Raw genomic sequence first — 12,304 nt, 5'->3', positions numbered from 1 at the left:
CCCTTTCTATTGTAAAGTCATCGCCTCGGCTGCTGATTGGACGAGGAGGATGTCAATCATCGCATGGACTGAATAGTACACGCGAGTTGCGCTCCAGGTACTGGATGTACCGTTATGTGCCCACAATAACATTCCCAACTTACCGTAGTTTTTATAACTCTCCATTAGTGTTTTAAATACATTTATATATTTGGTAAAACTTTAAAATAAGGTTAACAACATTAATTATCATGAACTACACTTATACAGCATTTATTGATCTTTGTTAATTTCAACATTTACTAATACATATATTTAAATTAATACATTTACTAATAATATTATTAAATTAGTTAATGCACTTTGAAATAACATGAACAAACAATGAACAGCTTTATTTTTATTAACTAACATCAATAAAGATGAACAAAAACAGTGACAAATGTGTTGCTCATTGTTAGTTTATGATGTTAACTAATGAACCTTACTGTAAAGTATTGATTTTTTTTTTTAGAAAATGCTTTTAAATGTTCAATTTATTTTTATTTTATCACAATGATATTTTTTTTTCAATAACAGAAAGTTTCTGACGTTGAAAATCTCAAGCTTTGTTTTTTTTACACCGAATTTCAAGTCTTTTTTTTCATGTTAGAGTTTCTCATGCTCGGTTGGGAAAATGAGCTCTATTAGTTTATTAAGTTACAAATACAATCAGGAGCAACAGTTTATCAATGAAATGTCCCTGCGGTGTGTGTGTGTGTGTGTGTGTGTGTGTGCAGATTCACCAGCGCGTGGCGCCATCTAGCGGTCAGATACAGACAGTAGTGTAAAGTTTCACGAATGAAGCCTAATCACGTATTGCAGGGTGAAATATCCTCTTTATTAACTGCTGTGCTGATATATATATATATATATATATCTTTATTTACTGCTGATATAAAGCTTCTCCTCGTCCGAGTGTAAATGAGATGTCCGGCAGATCCGGTTCTCGGTTCTCACAGTAAATCGGATTATGCGCAGGATCTGCTCCACTAATCTCCCAGCGTTCAGTCCTGTGTCGTTACTCAGTTTGTGCTGATCTTTTAATTGGGCCAATGCATTGATGTTTCTTTCCTCTTTAATTAAAAACGTCTTCTGGGTCTGATGAGGCTAATTTTAGCCCATTAATGCAGCACACTGACCTACTTGAAGAACAAACAAGTACACAAATGCCCAGGAAGCGTTCGAGACTGTATTGATCCAGTAACTAACCGATGTAAAACATAAACTAGGCCTGCTTTAGGAACACGACACACGCAGAAACACTCTTGATGATAAAGTTCAAATAAAGTTCAAAACCGCACTCTAAAATACTGGGAATATGATGCATATTGTGCTGGAAAACAAGACAGAAACATATTTTTTGCAGTGTGTGTGTGTTTCTGTTTATGTGTGTGTTGTGACAACATGCCCCGGTTTATTTAACCACGTCTGATCACACAGTGCACTGAGAGACACACACACACGTGTTGAGACACTAAACTAAACTCCCCGAGTGTGTGGACAGAAGCAGTATTGTCGTGTATTAACTGGATATACGAGCGGCCGCTGTTTGTTTAACACACATTCAGGGTTTAAATGGTCGTTTTAATTTCCCCTGGATTTTCCCTCACACACACACACACACACTCTGTGTTTCTCCCTGAATGTTCCTCTGTTCCCTCTCTCGTCCAAACCGCAGCGTCTCGTTCCTCTGTTACAGGAAATAAAGTTTAATCAGAGTGTGTGTGTGTGTGTGTGTGTGTGTGTGTGTGTGTGTGAGCGCTGATATACGACAGAAAACACACTCACTGTACATGAAGAAACCACAGCGAGAGCCTGCTCACTCCACAGCATCTTCATCATCATCATCATCATCGTCACGCGTGTGTGTTTCTGTGCAGGGGGACAAAAGTGGGCAAAATTATTTTGATTTATTTTTAAAAAATACTTCCCTTGATCTGAGCGGGACAAGACGAACACACACACACACACACACACACGACTCGATTCGACAATGTTAAGTGGGTGAAAAAACTCTTTAATTAATTGTTCGTGGACAGAAATGGGCACCCATATGGGAATGAATAAGGAAAAAAATAAATAATAATAAAAAAATAAATAAATCCAATACAATATATATCTACCATACACACATATGAAGGGCTGGTCCTGTACAACATTCTCATGGCAAAAACTATCACTCACTCACACACACACACACCACAAATTATGCATTCAGTGACCCTATGACCGAGCATTTTTTTATAAAAAATTTTTTACAATTAAAAACTCTCACACATATAAAAACAAAGAATAGTGAGCTGATGTCGGAGCATGCATCATCAGACTCTCCACATGAGCGACTACTGTCTTTTTCTTAAAGCATGGTCATATTTAAATAAATATAAATTTAATCTTAGCATATTTTGGCATCTTTGTATAGTCTCACCTAACACCGATATTTTTTATTATTACAATTTTAACTTGCGATAGTCAAAAACTTAAGAGGTCAACCGTCAAATTCATTGGTTCATAGAGTTCAGCAGCCTATATGCCGCCATCTAGTGGCTATTGATATTAATGTTTTTCTTACCAACATAAGACAGCAGATGCCAGCAAACACACTTCATCTTTAGGTTTTAACTCTCAGAACTTTGTGGAATGGTATTTTAAATATAACATAAAATAAGCTCAATTTACAGAGAAAATGTGGTACTTTTAGAGGTAAATAAATTCAAAAATACCCTCAAAAAATGGATAGTATAAATTTAATCGAAGACAGTGACAGTTTATACGGGCTGTGAAGTGAACAGGGCATGCATGAGGGTTAAAGTACGGTGGCCGAGAGGTGCAAAACAAATCACAATTATGAAAACAAAAAAACAAGTCAGAAAACACAACGACAATTCAGAAAACAAAATAACAAATCAGAAAACACAACAACAAATCTGAAAACAAATTAACAAGTCAGAAAACACAACGGCAAGTCAGACAAAACGGAAAAGGTAGGTATATGTGGCGAATGGAATACTGATCGCTGATTAAACAAACATGTGCAAACATGTTTCTAATAATTCAACAGGCGTTATTTACTTCGAAACTCTTCACTGGATGCATTTCAACACATTTGTCAGGTTAAAATGCTCTTGTGTGTGGGACTAATTTCTTTCACTTTGAGAGAGAGAGAGAGAGAGAGAGAGAGAGAGAGAGAGAGAGATTCCAATAATGAGACAGAAATGGATGTGCGTCGATATTGTTTTATTTATTTATTTCTTAAGTCAATCGTTAATTTTTTTTCTTTGGTTTTATACTGAGTTGTTAAAATGTTCGTTCACCATAAATATTAAAATGGGCTTTGGGATAGACTGAGTGTCATGCAGTGATTGTCCAGCAGGGGGCAGTGTTTCCCAGCACTGATCTGCCATAACTCACAGTGACCATACTAGGAGTAGAGATGTGGAGTAGAGATGTAGAGTAGAGATGTAAAGTAGAGATGTGGAGTAGAGATGTGGAGTAGAGATGTGGAGTAGAGATGTGGAGTAGAGATGTGGAGTAGAGATGTAGAGTAGAGATGTAGAGTAGAGATGTGGAGTAGAAATGTGGAGTAGAGATGTGGAGTAGAGATGTGGAGTAGAGATATGGAGTAGAGATGTGTAATAGAGGTGTGGAGTAGAGATGTGGAGTAGAGATGTGGAGTAGAGATATGGAGTAGATATGTGGAGTAGAGATGTGGAGTAGAGATGTGGAGTAGAGATGTGTAATAGAGGTGTGGAGTAGATATGTGGAGTAGAGATGTGGAGTAGAGATGTGGAGTAGAGATGTGGAGTAGAGATGTGGAGTAGAGATGTGGAGTAGAGATGTGGAGTAGAGATATGGAGTAGAGATGTGGAGTAGAGATGTGGAGTAGAGATGTGGAGTAGAGATGTGTAATAGAGGTGTGGAGTAGATATGTGGAGTAGAGATGTGGAGTAGAGATGTGGAGTAGAGATGTGGAGTAGAGATGTGGAGTAGAGATATGGAGTAGAGATGTGTAATAGAGGTGTGGAGTAGATATGTGGAGTAGAGATGTGGAGTAGATATGTGGAGTAGAGATGTGGAGTAGAGATGTGGAGTAGAGATGTGGAGTAGAGATGTGGAGTAGAGATGTGGAGTAGAGATGTGGAGTAGAGATGTGGAGTAGAGATGTGGAGTAGAGATGTGGAGTAGAGATGTGGAGTAGAGATGTAGAGTAGAGATGTAGAGTAGAGATGTGGAGTAGAGATGTAGAGTAGAGATGTAGAGTAGAGATGTGGAGCAGAGATGTGGAGTAGAGATGTGTAATAGAGGTGTAGAGTAGAGATGTAGAGTAGAGATGTGGAGCAGAGATGTGGAGTAGAGATGTGGAGTAGAGGTGTGGAGTAGAGATGTGGAGTAGAGATGTGGAGTAGAGATGTGGAGTAGATATGTGGAGTAGAGATGTGGAGTAGAGATGTGGAGTAGAGATGTGGAGTAGAGATGTAGAGTAGAGATGTAGAGTAGAGATGTGGAGCAGAGATGTGGAGTAGAGATGTGGAGTAGAGGTGTGGAGTAGAGATGTGGAGTAGAGATGTGGAGTAGAGATGTGGAGTAGATATGTGGAGTAGAGATGTGGAGTAGAGATGTGGAGTAGAGATGTGGAGTAGAGATGTGGAGTAGAGATGTGGAGTAGAGATGTAGAGTAGAGATGTAGAGTAGAGATGTGGAGCAGAGATGTGGAGTAGAGATGTGGAGTAGAGGTGTGGAGTAGAGATGTGGAGTAGAGATGTGGAGTAGAGATGTGGAGTAGATATGTGGAGTAGAGATGTGGAGTAGAGATGTGGAGTAGAGATGTGGAGTAGAGATGTGGAGTAGAGATGTGGAGTAGAGATGTAGAGTAGAGATGTAGAGTAGAGATGTGGAGCAGAGATGTGGAGTAGAGATGTGGAGTAGAGGTGTGGAGTAGAGATGTGGAGTAGAGATGTGGAGTAGAGATGTGGAGTAGATATGTGGAGTAGAGATGTAGAGTAGAGATGTAGAGTAGAGATGTGGAGCAGAGATGTGGAGTAGAGATGTGGAGTAGAGGTGTGGAGTAGAGATGTGGAGTAGAGATGTGGAGTAGATATGTGGAGTAGAGATGTGGAGTAGAGATGTGGAGTAGAGATGTGGAGTAGAGATGTGGAGTAGAGATGTGGAGTAGAGATGTAGAGTAGAGATGTAGAGTAGAGATGTGGAGCAGAGATGTGGAGTAGAGATGTGGAGTAGAGGTGTGGAGTAGAGATGTGGAGTAGAGATGTGGAGTAGAGATGTGGAGTAGATATGTGGAGTAGAGATGTAGAGTAGAGATGTAGAGTAGAGATGTGGAGTAGAGATGTGGAGTAGAGATGTGGAGTAGAGGTGTGGAGTAGAGATGTGGAGTAGAGATGTGGAGTAGAGATGTGGAGTAGATATGTAGAGTAGATATGTGGAGTAGAGATGTGGAGTAGAGATGTAGAGTAGAGATGTAGAGTAGATATGTGGAGTAGAGATGTGGAGTAGAGATGTGGAGTAGAGATGTAGAGTAGAGATGTAGAGTAGATATGTGGAGTAGAGATGTGTAATAGAGTTATTGTGCTGCTGTTCTCCAGGAGGATCTGGACTGAGAGGAACGCTCACAAACAGACTAAACATCTGGTTGCCTCCTGGAGAACCGCAGGATTGATCGGCTCCACACACACACACATCAGAAGCTCCACTGAACACTCATCTGTGTCTGTGTGTGTGTGTGTGTGTGTGTGTGTGTGTGTGTGTGTGTGTGTGTGTGTGTGTGTGAAATCTGTACCGTCAGCATTATCCAGCCTCACGAAGATCAGTTACAGCCTCAATCTATCAAGAGTTGGACTGAGAGCATCATATATCAGCACATCTCTCTCTCTCTCTCTCTCTCTCTCTCTCTCTCTCTCTCGTAACATTATATATATATATGCTGGGTACAATTAATGGTATAAGTTATCATCAACTCATACATCTATTGAAACTATTTTAAGTGTAACCATATTTCGTCATTTAACCTTTCAAGTACAAAGGATGTAACTAGTTTTAGTTGTATGTTACTAATAATAATAATAATACACAACACACACACACTCACATATATTGTAAACACAAAACTTTTATGTTGGATGCGATTAATCGTTGCCCAGAACTAAAGAAAATCTCAATTTAATTAAAGTTTTACTTTTTTGTTGTTGTCATTTTAACTTTTTTTTCAGTTTGAATTATTTTACTACATCAATTTAAACAAAATTAAAATAAGAAATGTTTTATTTGCAACTAGCTAAAATAAAAATAAATAAATAACTATAATAAACCTTTTTGTGAGGATGGAAACCTAGATCATTAATTAAATTATAAAATGTAAAAAGAAATTTAATTAAGTACATTTTTAAATAAAAACAATCAAAATTAAACACTCAGTAGAATGTAATAATTAAAAGTTAAACAATTGAATTAAAAGACTGATTTGATCTGCTTTGAAATGATTGAAATATTACAGTATTTGAAGAGCGCTGATAAAGCTAATCTTTCATCTTACGACAGTGACTGATCTGAGTTTACACTCATGATGTCATCAATCACCTGAGTGTGCGTGATTTACATTCATGAATATGCTAATGAGCTGCATTAGGAGCAGAGTGTGCATGAAGGATCTGTGTGTGTGTGTGTGTGTGAGAGAGAGAGAGCAAGAGAGAGAGAGTGCATCTGTATCTGAAACACACACACACAGAGAGAGAGAGAGAGAGAGAGAGAGAGAGAGAGAGAGAGAGAGAGAGAGAGAGAGTTATGTGTTCTGGATCTGTGTTGTACAGAGAGTCATTATTTAAAATGTTCAGATAAAAAAAAAAAAACAGGATCTTATGTCGAACAGAACCAGAATGTGGGTCAATCTTTCTCCTGAACCGACCCGTGTGTGTGTGTGTGTGTGTGTGTGTGTGTGTGATGGAAAGTTTAACAGACTCATATGGCAGTCATTACTGAGAGGGATGATATTTAAACACGTGACACTGATGCCTCTAGTGTTCACTAGTGAAACTACACACACACAAACACACACACTGAGAGAGAGAGAGAGAGAGAGAGAGAGAGAGAGAGAGAGAGAGAGAGAGAGAGAGAGAGAGAGAGAGAGAGTGTTGCAGAGGTTTCTCAGCTCTTGCTGCTGGATTTTTCCTCTGTTGTCGATTTTGATTTTTTCCCCAGTTTTCCTGAATCCAGCCCCCAGGATGACTCACTGAATCATCAGTCTTTCCTTCATCAGTGCAAGTCTGTTCAATCATCAGTTGACTCACTGAATCATTAGTACGAGTCTCAGTTCAATCATCAGATGACTCAATGAATCATTAGCACGATTCTCAGTTCAATCATCAGATGAATCACTGAATCATTGGCGCGAGTCTCAGTTCAATCATCAGATGACTCACTGAATCATCAGCGCCAGCCTCAGTTCAATCATCAGATGACTCACTGAATCATCAGCGCGAGTCTCAGTTCAATCATCAGATGACTCACTGAATCATTAGCTCGAGTCTCAGTTCAATCATCAGATGACTCAATGAATCATCAGCGCGAGTCTCAGTTTAATCATCAGTTCGACCTGCAGAAACATCACAGAATCAGATTCAAACAGACTCACTTTTAATTCGAATATAAACGAATTTAGCCCCAAATTTAGTGCACTTTGTGACTTCGAATTGAACTTTGAATTGATCATTGATTTTGATTTTGATTCATCTGGAGTTCGGCAATAACTAAGATTGCATGACGTCATAATGACAATATCAAGTACATTTGTGGCCTCGAGTGTTTTGATTCGGTTTGATTGAGTCACTTTTACTGAATCAGTGCGAGTCAGAATCAGATTCAAACAGACGACTCGGTTTTAATTAAAATATAAATGAATCCAGCCCTAAATATTGTGCATTTTATGGATTTGACACTTTTGATTTTGGAGTTCAGTGATAACTTGCATTACGTCATGATGATGACACATTCGTAGCCTTGTGTTTCGATTCATTTCGATTGACTCTGATTGATTCGACTGAATCAGTTCAAGTCCCAGAGAGAATCGGTCTGTGAAGCAGTTTCCGCACTTCAATCCTTCACATGTGTTTCACAGACGCTCGCTTAACAGAAATAATCTTTCATTAGCAGATAAAACAACAGTAAAGCGCGCACACACACACACACACACACACACACTCTCTCTCCCTCACACACACACTCTCTCTCCCTCAAACACACACAGACACACACACACTGTCTTTCTCACGTTCCTCCTTCTGTGAATCCGATCCCGATCCTGAGGCTGTTCTGAGGCTTGTCCCACTTCACACACACACACACTCTCACACACACACACTCACACACACACACACACACACACTCACACACACACACACACCTCACAGTATCTGCTCTGGTTTCAGGAGGGATCGGATGCCCGTGGGGTCGACGAGTCTCCTTCCCAGCGCAGGGAAACATCTGGAAAACACATCACACACACACACACACACACACGTGAGGAAACCTGCTTTATTATCCTGTTCATCAAGAAAATAATAATAACACCGTTCAAGTGTGTTCAAGACACAGAAAACACAAACAGGAGTTACTTTTGCTCTGAGAAGCACATATTTTATCTGTGATCACTGACTGTCACACACACACACACACACACACACACACGTTGATGTTCTGCTGATGAAGACGAGGGTGTGTTGTTGTGTCTTCATCAGAAAGTCCCTGTTCAGGAGGTCAGAGGTCAGAGGGCAAGCCGACATGACAAGCTGAAGTGGAGAAAATTCCCCATGAGATTCTGTCCTGAATCCCTGATCAATGAACACACACACACACACACACACACACACACACACACACCATCAGATCAAAAATGAAAAGAGAGCACACCTGTGACATCAGACGCTCTTTCATGATATAGTGAGTGTGTGTGTGTGTGTGTGTGTGTGACAGTAATACTCTTCTGATTAAACACCTGTCTGTGTTTGCCCTCCCATAATGCCCTGCAGCGACAACAGCTGACATCTCTCAGACCATCTATATGCTAATGAACACACACACACACACACACCGATCTGAGCTGCTCCTCCCCCTCACACACAAACACAAAAACAACACACGCACAAAAAAAACACACACACACACACACATACAAACACACACACTGGAGGTCTGACCCTGCTTGACCTCTGACCCCAGCGCTCGTCAGGCTGACGGGTCGTCCTGAGCGTTTAACGATGACAGTAATGAGTGCACTCGAGTTTGATGAAGAACACACAGTGATCAAACCGAGTATGTGTGTGTGTGTGTGTGTGTGTGTGTGTGTGTGTGTGTGTGTGTGTGTGTGTGTGTACATGAATCTTGCACAACCCTGTTAGTCTGAAGATGGTGAAAAGGCTAATGGAGCTTAAAGACACTCTGACCATCAATTATTCAGTCTTCTTTTGTGCCACACCTGTGTATCTCACACACACACACACACACACACACACACATGCTCAAATAAACACACTCACACACACACACACACACTCACATGCTCAAATAAACACACTCACTCACACACACACACTCACACATCCACTCAAACACACCCACACCCTCGAAAATACACTAGCACACACACACACACACACACACGCTCAAATAAACACACTCACTCACACACACACACTCACACATCCACTCAAACACACCCACACCCTCGAAAATACACTAGCACACACACCCACACACACACACACACATGCTCAAATAAACACACTCACTCACACACACACACTCACACATCCACTCAAACACACCCACACCCTCGAAAATACACTAGCACACACACACACACACACACACACGCTCAAATAAACACACTCACTCACACACACACACTCACACATCCACTCAAACACACCCACACCCTCGAAAATACACTAGCACACACACACACACACACACACACACGCTCAAATAAACACACACATCCACTTACACAATATCAAAAATAAACTCGCACGCACACACAAACACAAACACTCACACTCACACACACTCACACGCTCAAATAAACACACTCACATTCTCACACACACACACACACACACACTCACGCTCAAATAAACACACTCACTCACACACTCACACACACACACACACACACACACTCACAGGCTCTCACACACACACACACACACACACACACACACACACACACACACACACACACACACACACTCACCAGCACAATCAAGAGACGCTTAAAAGCACCGGGAGACTAAAACACACCCGCCCTTGTGTCTCAGGCTTTTTGACAGGCTGTTGTGTGTGTGTGTGTATGTGTGAGTGTGTGTGTGTGTGTGTGTGTGTGCGTTCTGCTCATGTAGACTGTAATTCCCCGGCAGTAGAGACGTGTCCTCAGCTCAACTCTGAACACATGCTCACACACACACACTCCAAGAAATCCTCCAAAGCATTCAAAACACTCCCACACACACACACACACACACACACACACACACACACACACAGCTGTTGAGATACCGAGTTCAACACAAACCCTACAGTGAGTGTGTGAGTTTTGTGATCTGCTTTTAACACACACACACACACACACACACACACACACTCCTCTGGCCAGAGATATCCCGAGTCAAAGTTACACTCTGCCGTAAAACACACACATTGAAATAAGGGGTCAGAACACACCAATACACATGATGTCATCTGCCTCCAGTAAGTGTGATTTATTATGATTATTATTTTTGATATACGATTATAGTTTTTATTCATATTTTGTATATTATGTCATAAAATACATAAAAATAAAAAAGGTGTATTTTCACTGCAATTCGATTTCACAGAAATGGCAAGAAACATTGAATTAAGAATTCTCTAAGACTGAAACAGTATTTTCTGATTAAAAAAAACTAATAATTTTAGTATTATTTATATAGCATTGAATATGACTTTGCTTTTCTCTTTATATTTCCAATTTTCATTGAAGCTTCATTTGATAGAAACGAGTGCCTTTATCATTTGTATTACTGTTTGTTATTTTGTAATTTTAACATTTAGGTTTAATTTATTTGTTATTTCAGTTTTTATTTATTTGCAGTTAATATTTAGGTAACATGCCTAGTTTTTTCATCTAATATTGATATTTGATTTAAACTCTATTATGAGCAGAAGTCGTGTAGTGTGTGTGGGAAGCTCGATCTGCCACGTGCACGGCCCTCACCGCAGCACACACACACACACACACACACGATGGAAACACTGAGGAGAGCTCGTCCGCATCACTCCTGCAGTTAGAAGGACTCTACAAGGGTCTGAGGCCAGACCTTTAAAGGGACAGTACACACAAAACATCATATTTTGACAAATGACTGCATTTTGCTTATAATGAAAGTAAATGGGGTCCAAAGTTGTTTGACTCCATATGTTCGCCCTGATATGCTCATGGCCAAGATCTTTCTCATTCTTCGCATAGGGGTTTGAACAAGTTTAAAGAATATATATATATATATACTGTTATTAAACATCTGATCATGGAGATGTTAGCGATGCAACACTTTATAAATCCTAAAAGTATAAGTAGACAAATCCCGCACACGCCTAGAGCTTACATTGTGCAACCTTCATCAGGAATTGTTTTTCTATTTATTTTTGTCATTTTTACAGTAAAATAATGTTAAATGTAAAGTTTTTGGAAGTGAAAAAAAAACAAGTCATCTTAATTAATTAATTTCTTAATCCAAGTTAATTAGTTTAATTTAATTTTTAAATAATCGTTCGTGTGATTTACAGTAAAAATAGACAGTCAACTCTTGCTGCCAGAATTTTAATGTAAAAAAAATATGGTGGTAGAATTTTAAGTTTTACAGATTTAACTTAAATTCACAATTAATATAAATATATAATATATTGACACCACCTTAATAACAGGTGGTAAAGAGAAAGACCAGATGAATGAAGAAGACGCTTTACAAGTATACTTCTCCACAAGCTGATATAGCTTAATATTAACGTATTTCATTTATTTATTCTTTTGCAAATTTAAATTCAATCTGTAAAACTTGCCACTAGCATATTTTTACAGTAAATTTCTAGGGTTTCTTTACTGTAAAATTCGCATTTTGTCTCACCAGAAATCACATGATCGCTTTGAGTGAGACCACCTTCGATCACCTTCATCAAGTATTGTTTTCCTTTATCTATTTTTGTAATTTTACAGTAAAATAATTTTGGAGTGAAAAAGAACAGG

Source organism: Pimephales promelas, chromosome 9 (genome assembly GCF_988280905.1).
Source record: "Pimephales promelas chromosome 9, fPimPro1.hap1.1, whole genome shotgun sequence".
Classification (NCBI taxonomy): domain Eukaryota; kingdom Metazoa; phylum Chordata; class Actinopteri; order Cypriniformes; family Leuciscidae; genus Pimephales; species Pimephales promelas.
Note: the sequence above shows the minus strand (reverse complement) of the source record.